Raw genomic sequence first — 18,274 nt, 5'->3', positions numbered from 1 at the left:
ATTTTTGGAAAGTTTCTATTTTAGGAAAGTTTCTATTTTTGGAAAGTTTTTATTTTAAGAAAGTTTCCATATTAAGAAAGTTTCTATTTTTAGAAAGTTTTTAAGTTAGGGAAGTTTCCTTAATTAGAAAGTCAACAAAAGTCAACTGAAAGTCAAAGTCAACCGAAAGTCAACGCAAAAGTCAACCTTGGTCAAACATAGTCAACATTAATTTTAAAAGTGTAAGTTGTAATAATACCATAAGTTATAATGTTAATTAAAGTTAAATATGTATAATTATATCATAACATAAGTTTAATTAAATTAAAATGAATTTTTAAAGTTAACATAAGTTTAAATGTTATAATTAATATAACATAAGTATTTAATTAATTAATTAAATATTAATCATAATATAAGTATTATTAATTAATAATAGGTTTTAAATCATATCATAAGTATTATTAATTAATAATGAATTATTAATCATATCATAAGTTTCTAATTATAATCATTAAATCATAAGTATTTAATAATTAAATTATAATTAAATAATAATTAAATCTTATAATAATTAAATAATCAATTAATTCTTATTATAAGTCTTATTATAATCACCTCGTAATATAAGTTTAATACTTACCATAAGTACTTTTCATTAATAATAAGAGTATTATTAATCATAAGTTTAATTAAAGTTTCATTAATCATAATTAATTAATAAATGATATAATAAATATGTATATCATAAGTCTTAAACTAAAATAATTACTTTTATATCATAAGTAATTTATTAATAATGAAAATCATTATTCATATCATAAGTCTTATTTCATAACCATAAGTTTTAATTAAAAGTTCATCGGGTCATAACTTGAGCCCCGGGAATCAGTTTTCGGCGAGTCTTATATATATCTTCGCCTAACCAACCCACCCGACACCTTAGTGTGCTCAAGAACATCTCAAAAACAGCCACCAAGTCGTGACTTACAGCCATTACTCAATTTGGATCTTTAATCCGTTCAAAAACATGTTTTAGTCATAACGGGTGATCCGTGGCTCGGATTTCGATGACCCGAACATGAATGTTCATCCAATCATAAATCCTAACACACTAGTACACCCTAAAGACTCTAAAAATGGTCACAAAGTCAGACCATACCTGTACCAATTCGTTTTCATATTTTAATTTCAATTAAACAACATTTGATCATAACTTATGTTCCGGGAATCGAAATAACATGAATCCGGAGTCTAAAATTAATGTCTTGATGAGAGGAACTCATCTAGACACTTTAATTTCACTTTTATATCAGTTGTGTTTACAGAAACAATAAAACAAACCGCTGTCCCAAATCAATCAAACCGAAAACATGAATTAACGAGCATTTCTACGCATATTATCAACAATACAATAACATATAATCATCATACTATCAATATAACATATAAAAACAGTAAAATTAAAGAAAAATCAAAAAGTTAGGGTTAGGGTTTATACCCTAATCAAGAATTGAAGGATATGAACATGTAGAGGAGAACGAGAGGAACGCGTTGATGTTAAAAGCCCTTTGATCCAAGCTCTAGATGATGATCAATTGAAGATGATGATGATGAGAAAAATGGCGGCCCTAGGAGAGAAAAAGAGAGGAAGAGAGAAAAAAATAAAATGTGTTTTGGAAAAATGAAGTAGTGATTTAGGTTTAAGATTAAATCAAGTTCAAGAAATTGGCAAAACAAGTCCTCCCCCTCCCTTGGGAGATTTAGGCCGTCCCCCATACATGGGTGGGTCCCTCTTGGCCCATTTTTATGTTACTTGCAATTGCTTGTGGCCCGAAAGCTCGAACGAAGCCTGAAACGCGAAAATGCTACTACGCGATTGATTTTTCGGAGAGATAACAAATACGCGACGAATAAAATATATAAACACTAAATATGATCATATGACATTAAAATATCATATTTAAAATAATTAGAACTTAAAAATCCCAAAAGCTCGACCGTTGGTTTGAAAACCGAAAAGATTCGCCGGATAGAAATCCGCGACACGTAGAAACGTACAATTAAAGATATGAATACAAATATTCATATAACACATAATAATTAATATATTATTACAAAAATAATAATATATGCCATAGAAATGACGTGGCACGAATAACAGTTAACGGTCGTTAAATAGTTAACGGTAAAAGATAACGGAAAAAGTAGGGTCGTTACAGTCTTGTATCCTGAATGTAGCGCACAAGTACCATTATGCACTTCTTCAACAAGCATTTCCGCCTCAATTGGTCCAACACACCGCATCATCGGTTCGCAGTACGATTTGCGATATAAGACATCATCTTGTATGAGATACATCGGCGTTCGCTCTCGCACTAAACGAGCTTCGCGACTATCCTCTGGCAAAATATCATTGCGAATATATTACAGGATTGGTTCCATCCAATTTGGCTGCGCCTCTGTAACAGATGCTACCATTAAATCACTATCAATTGACTTACTTGGCAATTCCTCAACCCATACTTGTTTTTGAAAATGCGAAAATGTTAGAGCGGTTAATTTACTCAAAGCATCTGCCTTTTTGTTTTGACTTCTAAGCACTTGCGCGAGTTCAAAGTATTCGAACCGCGCAGTAGTTTCTTTTAGCAGTTGCAAGTACTTCTGCATAGAAGGATCATGCACTTCAAAAGATCCGCTAAACTGATTCGCTACTAGTTGCGAATCTGTAAATGCACGCAACTTAACAATATTCATTTTTTGCGCGATATTTAAGCCTGCAAGCAATGCTTCATATTCTGCCTCATTGTTTGTCACATCAAAATTAAACCACAGTGCTTAAGTGTGCTCTTCGCCGTTAGAACTTACCAAAACTAAACCCGCACCTACACCTTCCGCACAAGAAGCACCATCAGTATATAACTCCCAAGTTTCATTAACTACTGGTTTTAGCGCGGTTCGCTCATTAATTACTTCCAACTCTCCAGACAGCTCTGCGAGATAATCTGCCACAACTTGACCTTTTTCCGCACTTCGCGGAAAGTAGGATATTTGATAGGCACCCAACTCCACTTCCCATAATGCGAGTCTACCGGAAATCTCCGGTTTTGTTAAGACTTGCCTGATTGGCAGATTGCTTAGCACATGCACTGGATGCCCCTGAAAATATCTACGTAGCCTTCGCGTTGTTAAAATGAGCGCATATACAAACTTTTCGATCGGCGCATAGTTTATTTCGCTTCCCGTAAGAGCTTTGCTAACAAAATACACTGGCTTTTGTATTTTGTTCCTTTCCGCTATCAAGACTGAGCCAAACGCTTCATTTGCTACTGTAATATATAGATAGCGAATTTCGCCATGAATTGGCGCTGTTAGTGCAGGCAAAGTTTTCAACAGGTTTTTCATCTCTTGAAACGCAGAATCTGCTTCAGCGGTTCAAACAAAATTCTTCTGCTTCAAGCAACCTTTTAAAGTTTTGAAAAATGGCAATTGTCGCTCAGCAGCTTTAGACAAAAAACGCGTTAGGGCGGCCAATTTGCCTGTTAAACTTTGCACTTCCTTAACCGTCTTTGGCGCGGTCATATTTTCGATAGCCGCGATCTTTTTTGGATTAGCTTGAATACCTTGTTCCGTAACAAGATATCCTAAAAACTTTCCTTCAGTTTCGCCGAAACTGTATTTCAGCGGATTGAGCTTCATGTTTATCTCACGCAGTTTATCAAATGTTTCGCGCATATCTTCAACGATTCGCTCTTGCGTTGTACTTTTGATGACTAAATCATCGACATAGGCCTCAAGATTACGCCCTATTTGCTTATCAAACGTGGTGTCAATCAAGCGCTGATATGTCGCACCCGCATTGATTAGTCCAAAAGGCATCATTATATAACAATATATGCCTTTGCCTGTGTGAAACGCGGTTTTATCTGCGTCCTCTTGCGCCATAGGGATTTGATGATAACCTCTTACCACATCCAGAAAACATTTATATGGAAATGCATGCAAAGATTCCACCTTTAAATCAATTTCTGGCAGCGGATAATTATCTTTCGTGCACGCTTTATTCAGATCTTTGTAGTCAATACACATTCGCCAGGAATTATCTGGTTTTTTCACCAATACTGGATTCGCGATCCATGACTGATATTGTACTTCGCGCAAAATTCTAGCTCGGACTAATTTTGTGACTTCTTCGCACAACCATTTGACGCGATCTGGGGCCATACCCCTTCGCTTTTGCACTACTGGTTTTAGAGCTGGATTTACATTTAGCTTGTGTTCCGCAATGTGACGCGGAACACCGGTCATATCATTTTCGCACCAGGCAAAAACATCCATATATTCATCAAGTAATTGCACAATTTGCTTTCGAGTATCCGCACTAAGATTGCGACCTACTTTGATTTTCTGTTCTGGATATGTAGGATTAACTATTTCCATGCTATCTTCCTTATCCGCAGTATCCTCAGGTTTCTGACCTGCGGTTTTTACATTGACAGCCGCGCAAATAGGCACTATGCTCGCTGAACATATTGCGGCGATTCCTTTATATGTTGGAAATTTAATCATGCCATGAATTGTGGACGGTACAATTCCAAATTTGCTTATAGCGGTCCTTCCTAGCAACATGTTATAGCGAGAAGAAGCTCGCATAACATAGAAATCTAGCCGTGCTTGTCGCGCTAAAGCATTATCATTTACATCGGCTAGCTCGATGTTCAGCGACAAGACACCGATTGGTAGCGAAAATTCTCCTGCAAAACCGGTCAGCGAAACCGCAGTCGTTTGCAGATTTGCTTTAATATCCTCTGGCAACTGAGCAAAACATTGTTCGTAAATAATATCAACGCTACTACCATTATCAACATGAACTTTCATCACTGTGATATTAGCGTCCGCAATTTTACACGATACTATTTTCGGCATTTCAGAAAAATCGTCGCTCTGCATTTTTGGAAAGCTAATTGGCGCTGATTGCCAATTATGAAACATTTTGGCAAATTTTCGCTTCTTTCCTCTTTTTTGGACATTCATTCGCATAGTGGCCATGTTATCACTATTATCGCCAATGTTATTCATTATTTACTGCCAATTTGAAAACACGCACCTGCAAATCATCGCAACAAAAACACGATTGAAATTAAACCGCCTAATTAATTGTTTAACAGCGTAAAACAAAAATTTTCAGTTTAATTCATAAAACGTGTCCCACGGATGGCGCCAATTGATCAATCCTTAATTAATGATGTTTCTTAATTACGGATTGAGTGCAATAAGATTATAATGGAGGATGGGATGTTCGATGATTATTTTGGGCCCCGATGATCGTTTTTCACTTTAACTATCAAGTGATCAACCACCCCGACCCGGTCTTCGTTATCGATTAGCATGATTCACCTTAACTCAATGTAAGAAGTCCTTGGGCAAAGTCACAAGTGAAATCTACAAAGGCTTAGGCAAATGGCAGAGAATCAACAACCTATAAATGAGAGGCCAAGCTCCCTATTTATAGTATTCGTGATATCCGCGGTCTGCGAGATGCTCGGCTCTCCGCGGAAAGTCAGCGGATTAAACCGCAGTTTGGTATTTCAGCGAATACATAACCACAGTAATTATTTTCAGTGAATATTGCATAAATGTGCCTTATAATCCGCGTAGTTCTGTCCTTAGCTTTTAGAAAATAAAATATACATATACAATGCTATGTATATGATCAGGTGTTAAATAGAGCATAAATGAATGATCAGCGTAATGGTTGGGTGTTTGGGTGCTAACTGAGAGGTCACAAGTTCGAAGCCAGGCCGCGACATATTATTTTTTAATTAGCAATAAAAGCTGTTGGGCTCCTAATATGCAAATTGGGCCGAGACCCAACTGTAAATCAGTCGGGTTGAATCAATTAATGCTAATGTTAAACGGGTTAAATAAAACACAATCGAGAAATAAAACAGAAAAATAAGGATAGAGGGACGGCTAGAGTGGGAGTCGAGTTAACGAGAGGTCTTGGGTTCGAGTCCGGTTTGAGGCAATTTTTTTGGGAAAAAGCTTTTAAAGGTAGTATTACTTGTTATTATCATTTTCATTATTATTACTATTATTATTGTTATTATTATTATTATTATTGTTATTGTATTATTACTATTATTATTATTATTATTATTATTATTATTATTATTATTATTATTATTATTATTATTATTATTATTATTATTATTATTATTATTATTATTATTATTATTATTATTATTATTATTATTATTAGTATTAATATTATTATTATGAAGTATTATGAATATTATCATTATTATTATTAATATTATTATTTATTATTAATATTATTACAATTATTAGTATTATAATTATCGTTACTATTATTAATATAGGTAACATGAGAAAAATTATTATTTACTATTTTTTTTATGATTATAGCTACAAACATAATATTGTTATGAAAAATGGTTATAACTTTAAGTTATAGGAAATATAGATATAGACTACAAAATTTAACACGAGGATTATGATAAAATTTATTATTACTAACACCGTTGTTATTATCATTATATCATCAAAGTAAAGTATCATTATTATCAAAGTTACTATTTTTATTAAAAACTATCATTTATAACTTAGTATTAAAACTGTCATTTTTATTACCATTATTACTATCATAATTATTCTTATCAATATCAGTATTATCACAAATAGCCCCTTTTATATAAAAATACATTACAATAAAATAAATATTACATATCACTATATTCTTATTACTAAAATGATATTAATTAAGTTATAAAAGATATCAGTTAATAGATAAATATATATTTTTATCATGTATAAACCTTAAAATAAACTGTTATATTAGCTATATATAAAATATATAAACTAAATATATTAAATTTACGTATATCTATATAACATATAAGATAACAAGTATATTATTAACAATAATATATATATAACCTTGTTCGATTTCGATTATATGTTTTAATAGATATACAAATGATATAGGTTCGTGAATCTGAGGCCAACCCTACAGTTGTTCAATATAGTCATATGTATTTTTACTACAAAATACATTAGGTAAGTTTCATTAATCCCTTTTTAAATGCTTCTGCAATATCTATTTTTTGGACTGAGAATACATGCGCTGTTTTTATAACTGTTTTACGAAATAGACACAAGTAATTGAAACTACATTATATGGTTGAATGATCGAAATCGAATATGCCCCTTTTTAGTCTGGTAATCTAAGAATTAGGGAACAGACACCCTAATTGACGCGAACTCTAAAGATAGATCTATCGGGCCTAACAAGCCCCATCCAAAGTACCGGATGCTTTAGTACTTCGGAATTTATATCATGCCCGAAGGAGGATCTCGGAATGATGGGGATATTCTTATATGCATATTGTGAATGTCGGTTACCAGGTGTTTAATCTATATGAATGATATTTTTGTCTCTATGCATGGGACGTATGTTTATGAGAAATGGAAATATGAAATCTTGTGGTCTATTAAAATTATGAAATGATTATTTATGTTAAACTAATGAACTCACCAACCTTTTGGTTGACACTTTAAAGCATGTTTATTCTCAGGTACGAAAGAAATCTTCCGCTATGCATTTGCTCATCTTAGAGATATTACTTGGATTCATTCATGACATATTTCAAAAGACGTTGCATTCGATTCGTTGAGTTCATCAAGATTATTATTAAGTCAATTATAGTAAGATATATTACGAAATGGTATGCATGTTGTCAACTTTCGATGTAATGAAAGATTGTCTTTTCAAAAATGAATGCAATGTTTGTAAAATGTATCATATAGAGGTCAAGTACTGAAATGTCCCGTTCTTATTGATTAAAAACGTTCCATATTAATTGATTTCATTGTGAGGTTTTGACCTCTATATCAGACGTTTTTCAAAGACTGCATTCATTTTAAAACAAACCATAACCTTTATTTCATCAATAAAGGTTTAAAAAGCTTTACGTAGATTATCAAATAATGATAATCTAAAATATCATGTTTACACACGACTATTACATAATGGTTTACAATACAAATATGTTACAACAAAATAAGTTTCTTGAATGCAGTTTTTACATAATATCATACAAGCATGGACTCCAAATCTCGTCCTTATTTAAGTATGCGACAGCGGAAGCTCTTAATAATCACCTGAGAATAAACATGCTTAAAACGTCAACAAAAATGTTGGTGAGTTATAGGTTTAACCTATATATATCAAATCATAATAATAGACCACAAGATTTCATATTTCAATACACATCCCATACATAGAGATAAAAATCATTCATATGGTGAACACCTGGTAACCGACATTAACAAGATGCATATATAAGAATATCCCCATCATTCCGGGACACCCTTTGGATATGATATAAATTTCGAAGTACTAAAGCATCCGGTACTTTGGATGGGGTTTGTTAGGCCCAATAGATCTATCTTTAGGATTCGCGTCAATTAGGGTGTATGTTCCCTAATTCTTAGATTACCAGACTTAATAAAAAGGGGCATATTCGATTTCGATAATTCAACCATAGAATGTAGTTTCACGTACTTGTGTTTATTTTGTAAATCATTTATAAAACGTGCATGTATTCTCATCCCAAAAATATTAGATTTTAAAAGTGGGACTATAACTCACTTTCACAGATTTTTACTTCGTCGGGAAGTAAGACTTGGCCACTGGTTGATTTACGAACCTATAACAATATATACATATATATCAAAGTATGTTCAAAATATATTTACAACACTTTTAATATATTTGATGTTTTAAGTTTATTAAGTCAGCTGTCCTCGTTAGTAACCTACAACTAGTTGTCCACAGTTAGATATACAGAAATAAATCGATAAATATTATCTTGAATCAATCCACGACCCAGTGTATACGTATCTCAGTATTGATCACAACTCAAACTATACATATTTTGGAATCAACCTCAACCCTGTATAGCTAACTCCAACATTCACATATAGAGTGTCTATGATTGTTCCGAAATATATATAGATGTGTCGACATGATAGGTCGAAACATTGTATACGTGTCTATGGTATCTCAAGATTACATAATATACAATACAAGTTGATTAAGTTATGGTTGGAATATATTTGTTACCAATTTTCACGTAGCTAAAATGAGAAAAATTATCCAATCTTGTTTTACCCATAACTTCTTCATTTTAAATCCGTTTTGAGTGAATCAAATTGCTATGGTTTCATATTGAACTCTATTTTATGAATCTAAACATAAAAAGTATAGGTTTATAGTCATAAAAATAAGTTACAAGTCGTTTTTGTAAAGGTAGTCATTTCAGTCGAAAGAACGACGTCTAGATGACCATTTTAGAAAACATACTTCCACTTTGAGTTTAAACATAATTTTTGGATATAGTTTCATGTTCATAATAACAATCATTTTCTCAGAATAACAACTTTTAAATCAAAGTTTAACATAGTTTTTAATTAACTAACCCAAAACAGCCAGCGGTGTTACTACGACGGCGTAAATCCGGTTTTACGGTGTTTTTCGTGTTTCCAGGTTTTAAATCATTAAGTTAGCATATCATATAGATATAGAACATGTGTTTAGTTGATTTTAAAAGTCAAGTTAGAAGGATTAACTTTTTTTGCGAACAAGTTTAGAATTAACTAAACTATGTTCTAGTGATTTTAAGTTTAAACCTTCGAATAAGGTAGTTTTATATATACGAATCGAATGATGTTATGAACATCATTACTACCTTAAGTTCCTTGGATAAACCTACTGGAAAAGAGAAAAATGGATCTAGCTTCAACGGATCCTTGGATGGCTCGAAGTTCTTGAAGCAGAATCATGACACGAAAACAAGTTCAAGTAAGATCATCACTTGAAATAAGATTGTTATAGTTATAGAAATTGAACCAAAGTTTGAATATGATTATTACCTTGTATTAGAATGATAACCTACTGTAAGAAACAAAGATTTCTTAAGGTTGGATGATCACCTTACAAGATTGGAAGTGAGCTAGCAACTTGAAAGTATTCTTGATTTTATGTAACTAGAACGTGTAGAATATATGAAGAACACTTAGAACTTGAAGATAGAATTTGAGAGAGATTAATTAGATGAAGAAAATTGAAGAATGAAAGTGTTTGTAGGTGTTTTTGGTCGTTGGTGTATGGATTAGATATAAAGGATATGTAATTTTGTTTTCATGTAAATAAGTCATGAATGATTACTCATATTTTTGTAATTTTATGAGATATTTCATGCTAGTTGCCAAATGATGGTTCCCACATGTGTTAGGTGACTCACATGGGCTGCTAAGAGCTGATCATTGGAGTGTATATACCAATAGTACATACATCTAAAAGCTGTGTATTGTACGAGTATGAATACGGGTGCATACGAGTAGAATTGTTGATGAAACTGAACGAGGATCACCGGTCAACTTGGGTGGTCAATTGTCTATATGAAACATATTTCAATTAATCAAGTCTTAACAAGTTTGATTGCTTAACATGTTGGAAACATTTAATCATGTAAATATCAATCTCAATTAATATATATAAACATGGAAAAGTTTGGGTCACTACAGTACCTACCCGTTAAATAAATTTCGTCCCGAAATTTTAAGCTGTTGAAGGTGTTGACGAATCTTCTGGAAATAGATGCGGGTATTTCTTCTTGATCTGATCTTCACGCTCCCAGGTGAACTCGGGTCCTCTACGAGCATTCCATCGAACCTTAACAATTGGTATCTTGTTTTGCTTAAGTCTATTAACCTCACGATCCATTATTTCGACGGGTTCTTCGATGAATTGAAGTTTTTCGTTGATTTGGATTTCATCTAAAGGAATAGTGAGATCTTCTTTAGCAAAACATTTCTTCAAATTCGAGACATGGAAAGTGTTATGTACAGCCGGGAGTTGTTGAGGTAACTCAAGTCGGTAAGCTACTGGTCCGACACGATCAATAATCTTGAATGGTCCAATATACCTTGGATTTAATTTCCCTCGTTTACCAAATCGAACAACGCCTTTCCAAGGTGCAAATTTAAGCATGACCATCTCTCCAATTTCAAATTCTATATCTTTTCTTTTAATGTCAGCGTAGCTCTTTTGTCGACTTTGGGCGGTTTTCAACCGTTGTTGAATTTGGATGATCTTCTCGGTAGTTTCTTGTATAATCTCTGGACCCGTAATCTGTCTATCCCCCACTTCACACCAACAAATCGGAGACCTGCACTTTCTACCATAAAGTGCTTCAAACGGCGCCATCTCAATGCTTGAATGGTAGCTGTTGCTGTAGGAAAATTCTGCTAACGGTAGATGTCGATCCCAACTGTTTCCGAAATCAATAACACATGCTCGTAGCATGTCTTCAAGCGTTTGTATCATCCTTTCGCTCTGCCCATCAGTTTGTGGATGATAGGTAGTACTCATGTCTATACGAGTTCCTAATGCTTGCTGTAATGTCTGCCAGAATCTTGAAATAAATCTGCCATCCCTATCAGAGATAATAGAGATTGGTATTCCTTGTCTGGAGACTACTTCCTTCAAATACAGTCGTGCTAACTTCTCCATCTTGTCATCTTCTCTTATTGGCAGGAAGTGTGCTGATTTGGTGAGACGATCAACTATTACCCAAATAGTATCAAAACCACTTGCAGTCCTTGGCAATTTAGTGATGAAATCCATGGTAATGTTTTCCCATTTCCATTCCGGGATTTCGGGTTGTTGAAGTAGACCTGATGGTTTCTGATGCTCAGCTTTGACCTTAGAACACGTCAAACATTCTCCTACGTATTTAGCAACATCGGTTTTCATACCCGGCCACCAAAAATGTTTCTTGAGATCCTTGTACATCTTCCCCGTTCCAGGATGTATTGAGTATCTGGTTTTATGAGCTTCTCTAAGTACCATTTCTCTCATATCTCCAAATTTTGGTACCCAAATACTTTCAGCCCTATACCGGTTCCGTCTTCCCGAATATTAAGATGCTTCTCCGATCCCTTGGGTATTTCATCCTTTAAATTTCCCTCTTTTAAAACTCCTTGTTGCGCCTCCTTTATTTGAGTAGTAAGGTTATTATGAATCATTATATTCATAGATTTTACTCGAATGGGTTCTCTGTCCTTCCTGCTCAAGGCATCGGCTACCACATTTGCCTTCCCCGGGTGGTAACGAATCTCAAAGTCGTAATCATTCAACAATTCAATCCACCTACGCTGCCTCATATTCAGTTGTTTCTGATTAAATATGTGTTGAAGACTTTTGTGGTCGGTATATATAATACTTTTGACCCCATATAAGTAGTGCCTCCAAGTCTTTAATGCAAAAACAACCGCGCCTAATTCCAAATCATGCGTCGTATAATTTTGTTCGAGAATCTTCAATTGTCTAGACGCATAAGCAATCACCTTCGTTCGTTGCATTAATACACAACCGAGACCTTGATTTGATGCATCACAATAAATCACAAAATCATCATTCCCTTCAGGCAATGACAATATAGGTGCCGTAGTTAGCTTTTTCTTCAATAACTGAAACGCTTTCTCTTGTTCATCATTCCATTCAAATTTCTTCCCTTTATGCGTTAATGCAGTCAAGGGTTTTGCTATTCTGGAAAAGTCTTGGATGAACCTTCTGTAGTAACCAGCTAGTCCTAAAAACTGGCGTATGTGTTTCGGAGTTTTCGGGGTTTCCCACTTTTCAACAGTTTCTATCTTTGCCGGATCCACCTTAATACCTTCTTTGTTCACTATGTGACCGAGGAATTGAACTTCTTCTAACCAAAATGCACACTTTGAAAACTTAGCGTACAGTTTTTCCTTCCTCAATACTTCTAACACCTTTCTCAAATGTTCACCGTGTTCTTGGTCATTCTTTGAGTAAATAAGTATGTCATCAATGAAAACAATGACAAACTTGTCAAGGTATGGTCCACACACTCGGTTCATAAGGTCCATGAACACAGCTGGTGTATTAGTTAAACCAAACGGCATGACCATAAACTCGTAATGACCGTAACGTGTTCTGAAAGCAGTCTTTGGAATATCATCTTCTTTCACCCGCATTTGATGATACCCGGAACGTAAGTCAATCTTTGAATAAACAGACGAGCCTTGTAGTTGATCAAATAAGTCGTCGATTCTCGGTAGTGGGTAGCGGTTCTTGATGGTAAGTTTTTTCAACTCTCGGTAGTCGATACACAACCTGAATGTACCATCTTTCTTCTTGACAAACAAAACAGGAGCTCCCCACGGTGATGTGCTTGGTCGAATGAAACCACGCTCTAAAAGTTCTTGTAATTGGCTTTGCAGTTCTTTCATCTCGCTGGGTGCGAGTCTGTAAGGAGCACGAGCTATTGGTGCAGCTCCTGGTACAAGATCTATTTGAAATTCAACGGATCGATGTGGGGGTAATCCCGGTAATTCTTTCGGAAATACATCGGGAAATTCTTTTGCGACGGGAACATCATTGATGCTCTTTTCTTCAGTTTGTACTTTCTCGACGTGTGCTAGAACAGCATAGCAACCTTTTCTAATTAGTTTTTGTGCCTTCAAATTACTAATAAGATGTAGCTTCGTGTTGCCCTTTTCTCCGTACACCATTAAGGGTTTTCCTTTTTCTCGTATAATGCGAATTGCATTTTTGTAACAAACGATCTCTGCTTTCACTTCTTTCAACCAGTCCATACCGATTATCACATCAAAACTCCCTAACTCTACTGGTATCAAATCAATCTTAAATGTTTCGCTAACCAGTTTAATTTCTCGATTCCGACATATATTATCTGCTGAAATTAATTTACCATTTGCTAATTCGAGTAAAAATTTACTATCCAAAGGCGTCAATGGACAACTTAATTTAGCACAAAAATCTCTACTCATATAGCTTCTATCCGCACCCGAATCAAATAAAACGTAAGCAGATTTATTGTCAATAAGAAACGTACCCGTAACAAGCTCCGGGTCTTCCTGTGCCTCTGTCGCATTAATATTGAAAACTCTTCTGCGGCCTTGTCCATTCGTGTTCTCCTGGTTCGGGCAATTTCTAATAATGTGGCCCAGTTTTCCACATTTATAACAAACTACATTGGCATAACTTGCTCCGCCATTACTCGTTCTGACACCATTTGTTCCTTTCGTTCTATTAACCCCTGGTCCGTAGACCTCACACTTCGCCGCGCTATGACCATTTCTTTTACACTTGTTGCAAAATTTGGTGCAGAACCCCGAGTGATACTTTTCACACCTTTGGCATAGCTGCTTCTGATTGTTGTTGTTGTTGGGGTTATTATTGTTGTTGGGATGATTGTTGTAGTTGATGTTGTTGTTGTTGTTGTTGTTGTTGGGCCGTTTGTTGTAGTTGCGATTGATGTTGCGATTGTTGGGATAATTGTTGTGATTATTATTGTAATTGTTGTTGTTGTTGTATTGGTGATTCTTATCACCGTTTTCCTCCCACTTTCTTTTGACTTGCTTCACATTGGCCTCTTCAGCAGTCTGTTCTTTAATTCTTTCTTCAATCTGGTTCACTAGTTTGTGAGCCATTCTACATGCCTGTTGTATGGAGGCGGGCTAGTGTGAAATTATATCTTCTTGGATTCTTTCCGGTAATCCTTTCACAAACGCGTCGATCTTCTCTTCCTCATCTTCGAATGCTCCCGGACACAATAGGCACAATTCTGTGAATCGTCTTTCGTACGTGGTAATATCAAATCTTTGGGTTCGTAACCCTCTAAGTTATGTCTTGAGCTTATTGACCTCGGTTCTGGGATGGTACTTCTCGTTCATCAAGTGCTTGAATGCTGACCACGGTAGTGCGTACGCATCGTCTTGTCCCACTTGCTCTAGATAGGTATTCCACCATGTTAACGCAGAACCTGTGAAGGTATGCGTAACGTACTTCACTTTATCCTCTTCAGTACACTTACTTATGGCAAACACCGATTCGACCTTCTCGGTCCACCGTTTCAATCCGATCTGTCCTTTGGTTCCATCAAATTCCAAAGGTTTGCAGGCAGTGAATTCTTTGTAGGTGCATCCTACACGATTTCCTGTACTGCTAGATCCAAGGTTATTGTTGGTATGTAGCGCAGCCTGTACTGCGGCTATGTTTGAAGCTAGAAAAGTACGGAATTCCTCTTCATTCATATTCACGGTGTGTCGAGTAGTCGGTGCCATTTCCTTCAAAATAGTCAAATGGAACAAGTTAATCATACAGAATATTAAGAGTAGTTAATAGTATTTCGTAGCATAATATGAACTCATGTATAAAAGCTTTTTCTTCATATTAGCGTTTTATAAGTTTAAATTCGGGTAGTACCTACCCGTTAAGTTCATACTTAGTAGCTAATATACAATTCAACTACTACAATTCTATATGAAAAACTGATTATAATAATATTTCGCGTTCAAACTTTTTTCACAATATTTTACAAACTTACAATACCGCTTATTTTACATATAGCATGAAATATAGCACACAATAAATTTGATACAAGATGGTTGTGAAGATAATTCTAGCTAGTACACAAGTCGTTCAGCAAAGGCAATAAAGACAAGTAATTCATACGTCCAGAAACAAGTCATGCATTCTGGTTTTACTAGGATTACTTCCCGTCCTTGGTCTTGTGGAACTTAACCGTTATGGCCGTTGATAAGACATCGTGTTGTAACGTCGTCAAAGGGACGAGGGTTACGTAATGTCCAACAGTCCTGTAACAATCTAAAAACCTCATTTCTTACCCCAATTACCGACTCCGTCACTTGTGGGAACATTTTGTTTAATAGTTGTAGCCCGGTGTTCTTGTTCTCACTTTGGTGAGAAGCGAACATTACTAATCCGTAAGCATAACATGCTTCTTTATGTTGCATGTTAGCCGCTTTTTCTAAATCACGAAGTCCAATATTCGGATACATTGAGTCAAAATAATTTCTTAACCCGTTGCGTAAAATAGCATTTGGGTTCCCCGCAATATATGCGTCAAAGTAAACACATCGTAACTTATGGGTTTCCCAATGTGATATCCCCCATCTTTCAAACGAAAGTCTCTTATAAACCAAGACATTCTTGGAACGTTCTTCAAATGTCTTACAAACTGATCTCGCCTTAAATAGTTGTGTCGAAGAATTCTGACCGACTCTAGACAAGATTTCATCAATCATGTCTCCGGGTAGGTCTCTTAAAATATTGGGTTGTCTATCTATTTTGTGTTTTTAAACTGTAAAATAGACAAGAGTTAGATTCATAAAAAAATACTTATTAATACAAGCAATTTTTACATATATCTTAAAGCATAAGCACACTATATTACATATATTACACCACACGAATACAACTATCTTATTCCAACTCGCTTGTTTTTTCTTCTTCGGTTTTGGTTCGTTTTGCCAAGTTTCTAGGGATATATGATGTTCCCCTAATACGAGCCGTCGTTTTCCACATTGGTTTAGAAAAACCTGGTGGTTTAGAGGTTCCCGGGTCATTGTTACAACTTAAGGACTTCGGGGGTTGACGATACATATAAAGTTCATCGGGGTTGGAATTAGATTTCTCTATTTTTATGCCCTTTCCCTTATTATTTTCTTTTGCCTTTTTAAATTCAGTTGGGGTAATTTTTATAACATCATCGGAATTCTCGTCGAAATCCGATTCATCAGAGAATTGGTAATCCTCCTAATATTTTGCTTCCTTGACGGAAACACCATTGACCATAATTAACCTTGGTCAGTTGGTTGAGGATTTTCTTTTACTTAACCATTTTATTATTTCCCCCACCGGTTCTATTTCTTCATCCGGTTCCGATTCTTCTTCCGGTTCCGATTCTTCTTCCGGTTCCGACTCTTCTTCCGGTTCCTCTTCGGGAACTTGTGAATCAGTCCACGAATCATTCCAATTTACATTTGACTCTTCATTATTATTAGGTGAGTCAATGGGACTTGTTCTAGAGGTAGACATCTATCACATAATATCAAACGCGTTAAGAGATTAATATATCACATAATATTCACATGTTAAAAATATATAGTTTCCTACAAAATTTGTTAAGCAATCATTTTTCAAGTAAACACGGTCGAAGTCCAGACTCACTAATGCATCCTAACAAACTAGATAAGACACACTAATGCAAAATTCTGGTACTCTAAGACCAACGCTCGGATACCAACTGAAATGTCCCGTTCTTATTGATTAAAAACGTTCCATATTAATTGATTTCGTTGCGAGGTTTTGACCTCTATATGAGACGTTTTTCAAAGACTGCTTTCATTTTAAAACAAACCATAACCTTTATTTCATCAATAAAGGTTTAAAAAGCTTTACGTAGATTATCAAATAATGATAATCTAAAATATCCTGTTTACACACGACTATTACATAATGGTTTACAATACAAATTTGTTACAACAAAATAAGTTTCTCGAATGCAGTTTTTACATAATATCATACAAGCATGTACTCCAAATCTCGTCCTTATTTAAGTATGCGACAGCGGAAGCTCTTAATAATCACCTGAGAATAAACATGCTTAAAACGTCAACAAAAATGTTGGTGAGTTATAGGTTTAACCTATATATATCAAATCATAATAATAGACCACAAGATTTCATATTTCAATACACATCCCATACATAGAGATAAAAATCATTCATATGGTGAACACCTGGTAATCGACATTAACAAGATGCATATATAAGAATATCCCCATCATTCCGGGACACCCTTCGGATATGATATAAATTTCGAAGTACTAAAGCATCCGGTACTTTGGATGGGGTTTGTTAGGCCCAATAGATCTATCTTTAGGATTCGCGTCAATTAGGGTGTCTGTTCCCTAATTCTTAGATTACCAGACTTAATAAAAAGGGGCATATTCCATTTCGATAATTCAACCATAGAATGTAGTTTCACGTACTTGTGTCTATTTTGTAAATCATTTATAAAACCTGCATGTATTCTCATCCCAAAAATATTATATTTTAAAGTGGGACTATAACTCACTTTCACAGATTTTTACTTCGTCGGGAAGTAAGACTTGGCCACTGGTTGATTCACGAACCTATAACAATATATACATATATATCAAAGTATGTTCAAAATATATTTACAACACTTTTAATATATTTTGATGTTTTAAGTTTATTAAGTCAGCTGTCCTCGTTAGTAACCTACAACTAGTTGTCCACAGTTAGATATACAGAAATAAATCGATAAATATTATCTTGAATTAATCCACGACCCAGTGTATACGTATCTCAGTATTGATCACAACTC

The sequence above is a fragment of the Rutidosis leptorrhynchoides genome, chromosome 5, assembly GCF_046630445.1.
Source record: "Rutidosis leptorrhynchoides isolate AG116_Rl617_1_P2 chromosome 5, CSIRO_AGI_Rlap_v1, whole genome shotgun sequence".
In the NCBI taxonomy this organism is placed as follows: domain Eukaryota; kingdom Viridiplantae; phylum Streptophyta; class Magnoliopsida; order Asterales; family Asteraceae; genus Rutidosis; species Rutidosis leptorrhynchoides.
The sequence above is the reverse complement of the archived record's forward strand: the minus strand, read 5'-3'. Positions refer to the sequence as shown.